This window comes from Alosa sapidissima, chromosome 15, assembly GCF_018492685.1.
Source record: "Alosa sapidissima isolate fAloSap1 chromosome 15, fAloSap1.pri, whole genome shotgun sequence".
In the NCBI taxonomy this organism is placed as follows: Eukaryota; Metazoa; Chordata; class Actinopteri; order Clupeiformes; family Clupeidae; genus Alosa; species Alosa sapidissima.
The window spans coordinates 26,635,422-26,641,643 of record NC_055971.1 but is presented as its reverse complement, the minus strand read 5'-3'; the positions used below and the strand labels follow the sequence as shown (position 1 = coordinate 26,641,643).

The 6,222-nt window shown below is 40.1% G+C and overlaps 1 long non-coding RNA gene across 1 annotated transcript; it reads right to left on the bottom strand.

Annotated features, from left to right (window-relative positions):
* Positions 1-365: 365 nt before the first annotated feature.
* LOC121683535 lies at positions 366-2,065 on the bottom strand. Its single transcript, XR_006022816.1, has 3 exons — positions 1,928-2,065; positions 1,357-1,365; positions 366-468 (listed from the first exon to the last, which is right to left on the bottom strand). It is a non-coding gene; the product is annotated as an uncharacterized LOC121683535 (long non-coding RNA).
* Between the last annotated feature and the right edge of the window lie 4,157 nt (positions 2,066-6,222).

Here is a 6,222-nt window from a genome sequence, read left to right as displayed (position 1 = left end):
ATTTAGTGATAGGTCCTGGTCAATAATAACTCCTAGGTTTTTAATTGGGATACGTTATAGAATGATCTAGTGTGGGTCACCTTTCTGCTAACAGTAACATATAATGTGTTGAAGTGATGGAGTTTTGAAAAAAAAAACATACATTTTAAGATGAAAATTATACCACATAATCACACATTTTGAGGTATACAGAGATGCATGCGGTTTGTCAAGCGCCTACCCTGAACTACCCAAGTCAAGTCTGGATCTGTAAGACTACAAATCCAAACATACCCTAAGAGACTCAGTTATAGTTTTGATAGATGTCATCCTCTTCATAGTCGTTGTCTGAAGCAGTTGGGCCATGCAACTCTTCTGCATTCATATAGTCTTCTTCCAGATCTCCACCAGTGTCTTTACCATGATCCCCCTGGTCAGCAGGCATGACTGCACACATATAGATGATCTCATCTTCATCAGGTGACCCACCTGGTCCATAATGAAATCCATATGTGTTCGCAGAACCTGTGCCAAGGCAGTTTTTGAGACCACAATATATGCTTAATGAACAAGTAGAGAAATGTTTAGATATTTCAGTCAATATTTGAGTGGTTGATGGTACATTATAATTGTTTAGTATTCCAAAGCATTACATGTCAATTCATTAGAAAAAGATGTAAGTTCTACTAAATTTCTACTTCTATAGATCTATAGGTACTTCTATAGATTTCTACTAAATCTATTTGGTTTTGTGTTCAGTATCAAAAGACTTGCCTAACGCTGTCTCAAAAGATCATTTTGACTTAATTTAAGAACATTTTGCCTTATTTTAAGGAGTCTTATCAAGACATATTTACTCAATGCACTAGCAGACAAATTTGCTTGTTTTTAGAAGACGTCTTAAAAGAAATCAAACTCTTCTTAAATTAAGTCAAATGGTTTTACGAGAAAGCGCTAGGTAACTCTCTTTTCATACTGAAAACAATACCAACTAGAGTTTTTGATCTTGATATATATTATTCTGTCCTCCAGCATGTCTATTTTGCACGATTTGACAGACAGTCAGTAGTGTTGAATGAAAACCCAGGCGTGGAAGTAAAGCTGGCACTCGCCCCTGTTACCCATGGGCCTCCCTCTTTCTTTTCTTTTCTTCCTTTCTTTCCTTTTTTTCTCTGATTGCCTACATTCTGTAAAGCGCCATGATACATATGTAATGTTTTGGCGCTCTATAAGCACAATAAATTGAAATTGAAATTGACTCTTTACTTGTATAAGGGCATTGGTACAGGTAACCACTGAATCTATGAAACTAAATACAAAATAATATTTAGTATTGAGCTAATACAGCCTGTTAATAAAATCACTTTACAATCAGACTGTCTGACACTGTAAATATTGTAAATACAAGTATGAAAATACCAATTGAGAGCTACAGCCTCTGCTGCATTACATAGCTAGTGACTGAGCTAAAATACTGCATAGTAAATGCATTGGGTGAGCTGCTTATGTTACACAGCATCACAGTGTAAGAATTCACAAAATACACACGCATATACCATCATGAAATATTTGTTAACAACATTACTTACAAGCAAAGCTTCTCCAAGGCTTTTAAACACATAGATGACATAGATTACAGAAAGAAAAATAAGCAATGCTTTCTACTGTAAATGCTGCTCATAACATGGCTGAATCCTGGCAACCTAGCAACCACCAGACTGTTTACCATAGACAGTAAAAGATAATCAAAAAAGAAGTAACATCACACAGACCAAAAACTAGCTATCCTGCTGTATCAGGAATGGCCAGTGTGTGTCACTAAAACACAGATTTGTTAATACATAACATGACAATATAAAATTAATAAGACTGTGTTTAATTAATGAGAAGATTTCTCACTCACTGTGTGCAACATTGCTCATGTGGATTGTGTGCATGTGTGTGTCACTCAAACTCTTTTTCTTCACCAGGTAGAGGATGGCAGGGATCAGCAAAAGTAGGAACAACCCTGAAATCACTCCAGATGCAATGCTGGAAGCCAGAGATGCTGGAAAAAGGAACAGGACATTACAAGAGAAAACAACAAACAAATAATACTCTGGTGCTGGATGTTTACCTCTTACGATGACTGTCAGTGGTGCTGTCTGTGTTGGCTTGAAGGTGTGGCTGGACACAGTGACCTCATAGACACAGCTGTAGTTGCCCTGGTCAGAGTAGTGTGCCTCAGGAATGTTGAAGGAGGCTGAGTGGTTGATGGCGAGCTGAGTCCTGGTCCTGTTAGACCCATCAAAGATGAGGTGGAAGCTCAGTAGAGCAGATGAGGGAGAGGCTGTGGCCCCTGGTCACCTCTGGCCCCTGAGGCCCCCAGAACAGCCCTCCATCTGGGGCACTGAGAGAGATGTTGGGCTGCACAAGCACCACTGGAGAAGGAGACAGTTTAACCAAAATATAACCATCATATTACCAATATGAGATGACCAGTGACTAGCTAGAATGGCTTTTTATGTAAGTCAACGATGCCTCGACAACCTGACTCTGATAACTTTTCATCTAAGAACTTTTTGTCTGACTCCCCTTTTTCTGACAGTGGTTTTCCTGAGACCTGACTCCTTTTTATCTGATGTCTGAAACCTGACTCTGATAACTTTTCATCTGAGACCTTTTCGTCTGACTCCGCTTTTCCTGAGACCTGACTCTGAGACCTGAGACCTTTTCATCTGATGTCTGAGACATGATTGTGTAATTCCGTAAACTTGACAGCGGTTTTCCTGAGACCTGATGCCTTTTCATCTGATGTCTGACACCTGAGTCTGACAGCTGAGGATGTCCTAAAATGTACACAGTAAATGCATTAAAGTTCAAATTGAGTAAAATATAGTAAAAATCCTAAAAATATATATATATTTTGCTTTCACATTATTGTTTTGCTAAACAAGATAATACTCCACTTGACTGTATGGATAATTTTGTGATAAGAATAGTGCTTTTATTTACTAAAGAAGAGTTTTTGTGTGTCCCTGAAATGATTTATCAGGAGAGGGTTTTTTGTATTCTCTTACTCATTTCCATGGAATATGATCATGCCATGTGAAGGACAGATAAACACATGAGGCTTCTTAGAAATTTCTCACAACTGGATGAATTTAAACACAAGGCTCCATGATGAGGTCAATTCAGGAGGCCTATCACCATGCTTTAACCACACCCAAGGTCAGAAATACTCACGTCTGAAGTTACTGCTGGAGAAACAAAGAGAACAACTTTCATAACTGAATTAAATCGTTGTCATCAGAAACTCTGACTCATCATTAACAAACGTTGCCATGTTTTAAATGCAGAACCAACTCTAGGAAACATCAGCAGCAACACCCCTCCCTGACTCCTCTTTCACTAAAGTTGATATGGCAGTTGATTGGACAGTACAGATCTTGCTTGATGCAGGGCCAGAGGAGCCCCTGGCTGCAGTGTGCAGATTGGGACTGGACTCAGACCTCTGATGACACTTGAATGACCAACGTAGGCTGAGCTCAACGCTGAGTTCCATCCCACATTGAGTCCAGCGGCCAGGCGACCTTGCTGCTTTCTGGGAAAACAGAACAGAAAGTAACAAGACAACACAAGTGGATGAAAAAGGAACTGTAGCCATGAGCAGTAAAAATGTATGATCATATACAGAGATATACTGCCACCTAGAGGTGAAACCAGAGGTAAAAAATATCATAAAAAAAGACTCAGCACAGACTGGCAGAGCAATGCTCTTTTTGTCCTAAATAAGTTTACCCTTGCTCCTCTGCCTCTCCATGGCTTTCCTCCGAGGCTGTCCTCCATAGAGAACTGTTACTGCAGGAGGTGGTATGAAAGGCTCTTATACAATAAATTCTGAAATAATTATTATAAATAATACTGTCAGATCTTTGTTCGTAGCTGTGATAAACACCATTGTCACAATAACTTTCAAGGTAGGCTATATGCTTTTTGAAGACATGTTTTGTGTGTTACACACCGTTATCAGCATTAAACAGTGCAATACTTTATGTGATTGGAAGGGAAAATTGCATAATATAAGATAATGTCCATACTCTAATGACATACGGCTTCAACCAACCCTATTTCGTTGCTCTGATTGGTTAGGTCTATCCAATTGAGTGCAGAGGCATTCCCCCCCCCCCCCTGTATCAGTTGAAACACGCCCCATAATTACATCCCAATGGAGCAGTATCAGACTCATATTCTGACTAGAATTGAGTATGACTACGTCAGGCTACTATCTGTCCTCTTTGGAATTTCTCGAGCCTATTAGGCTATGGCGTTGTCCTGGGATTCAGACCTGCCGGGTTATGAGGAGCAATATGGGAGAGAAATTTGATGATCATCGTTGTTTTGGGACGTTAAGCTTTAGGCTACAATAGGCGGTAATAAAGAATAAACGCTTAATGTCATCTTTGGCCAGGTGCGAGGGCCATCAGACGCGAGTCCCAGTGGGCAACGGCCCAAATTTTGCTGTTTTCATGAATACAAAAGTTGGGTGACCCTCCCTCCTAGACTAAAAAAAGTTGGGTGACCCTCCCCTCAACAAAGAATAAAAAGACATGACCCTCTCCTATTTTTCTCCGGTGGTCCATTCCATAAATCCCGAAAGGTCCCTGACAGTATATCTGACATTTTAACTTCTTTTAAAATGTACAACATTCTATGTTGGAAAAGAAATGCATTCACTTTCAAAGGAACACCAAAAGCAACACAATCATTTGCAACTTTTTGATGTGTGATTTTATTAGGATTTTTTATAATCTTCAAATTAATTTTGAGGCAATATGATCATGTCATGTGAAGGACTGATAAACACACATGTCGTTTCACCAGCCATAGGATATGAGCACAGTTCTGTTTTTTTGTGAAATCTGACTTCTATTTTACTATAGCTGATATGGTAGTTGAATGGACAGTACTGATCTTGCATGAAGCAGAGCCAGAGTCGTGGGCTGAGCTAAACACTGAGTTCCACCCCACATTGAGCCCAGCCATCAGGGGAACTTGCTTTCTGGGAAAACAGAACAGGAAGTAACAAGACAACACTAGTGGATGAAAAATAAACTGCAGTACAGTAAAAATGTATGATCATATGCAGAGTTAAAATATTGCAAAAGACCATTCCCACCCCGGTTTCCACCTGTTCGACCTGTTGGCCTCTGGAAGACGCTTCAGATGCATGCATCACAGCCCAGACAAACAGAGGAACAGCTTCTTTCCCAGAGCCTAACTACCCTGAACGCGCACATGAACTAAACCCCCATATCTTCCCCCTGGTCTGCCCTACTAAAGGGGGACTTGGCAACTATTTAAACCCGTTTAGAAATCATTTGGATGGTTAAATAACCTGTTCTGGAGAAAATGGTGACTTTCCCCGCTCCCCCTAGTGTCCCCAGGCGGAAAACCTGGCAACTTTGGGACTACCGTCCCAGTAAGAGAAGTGAGAAACAAGAAACCCGTTTTAAATTGTGTTTCTTACCTTGTAACATCCACATTGTTCTGCCGAACTTATGCTAACCGTTTCGCTAACTTGTTAACAAATCCATGTGCTTTATCGTTACCCTTTTCCACAGTTTGAAATAGGATAGTGCACAACTTCTCCAGCAGAGGGGGAAATATAGCTAATCCTGGGCAATTTGAAATATTTTAAATCCTGCAGTATATCCATGAAATTATGGAACCCCAGGACTATGCTGTATAGTATGTATGAAGTGGGTATGTATATGTCATGTGTGTGTGCTATTATTTTTTTTTTTATTGAAATGATGTCATTAAATGTGGGGCACCTAAAGGGAAAGCTCTTCAAATTTTGTTGTATTTGTACAATGACAATAAAAGTAAACTAAACTAAATACTGCCACCTAGATGTTATAACCAAATGTAAAAATGTGTTTAAAGGTAAACTATGCAGTATTGGCAATTTCCTTACTGTTTTTTCCGTTTTTGCTTATTTTTCGCTTGCTCTGTCATGACGAATGTCTGAGAAACTCAATCGCTACCTTTTTCTAGCCGGTGCCTGGCGTGTATGTGTATTTGAATGCAGTAAAGCAATTCGTTACACTCGTTATACTTCCTGACACTGAGGCCGTCGGCCCGCCGGCCCACAGTTGCAAGGGTGGTTTTTCCGCTCACAGGCGCTAGGGGGAAGCGAGTCGGCCACCATTCAACCCGAAAAAAAAGTCATATAACCATTCCAATGACTCTGAAGCTGGT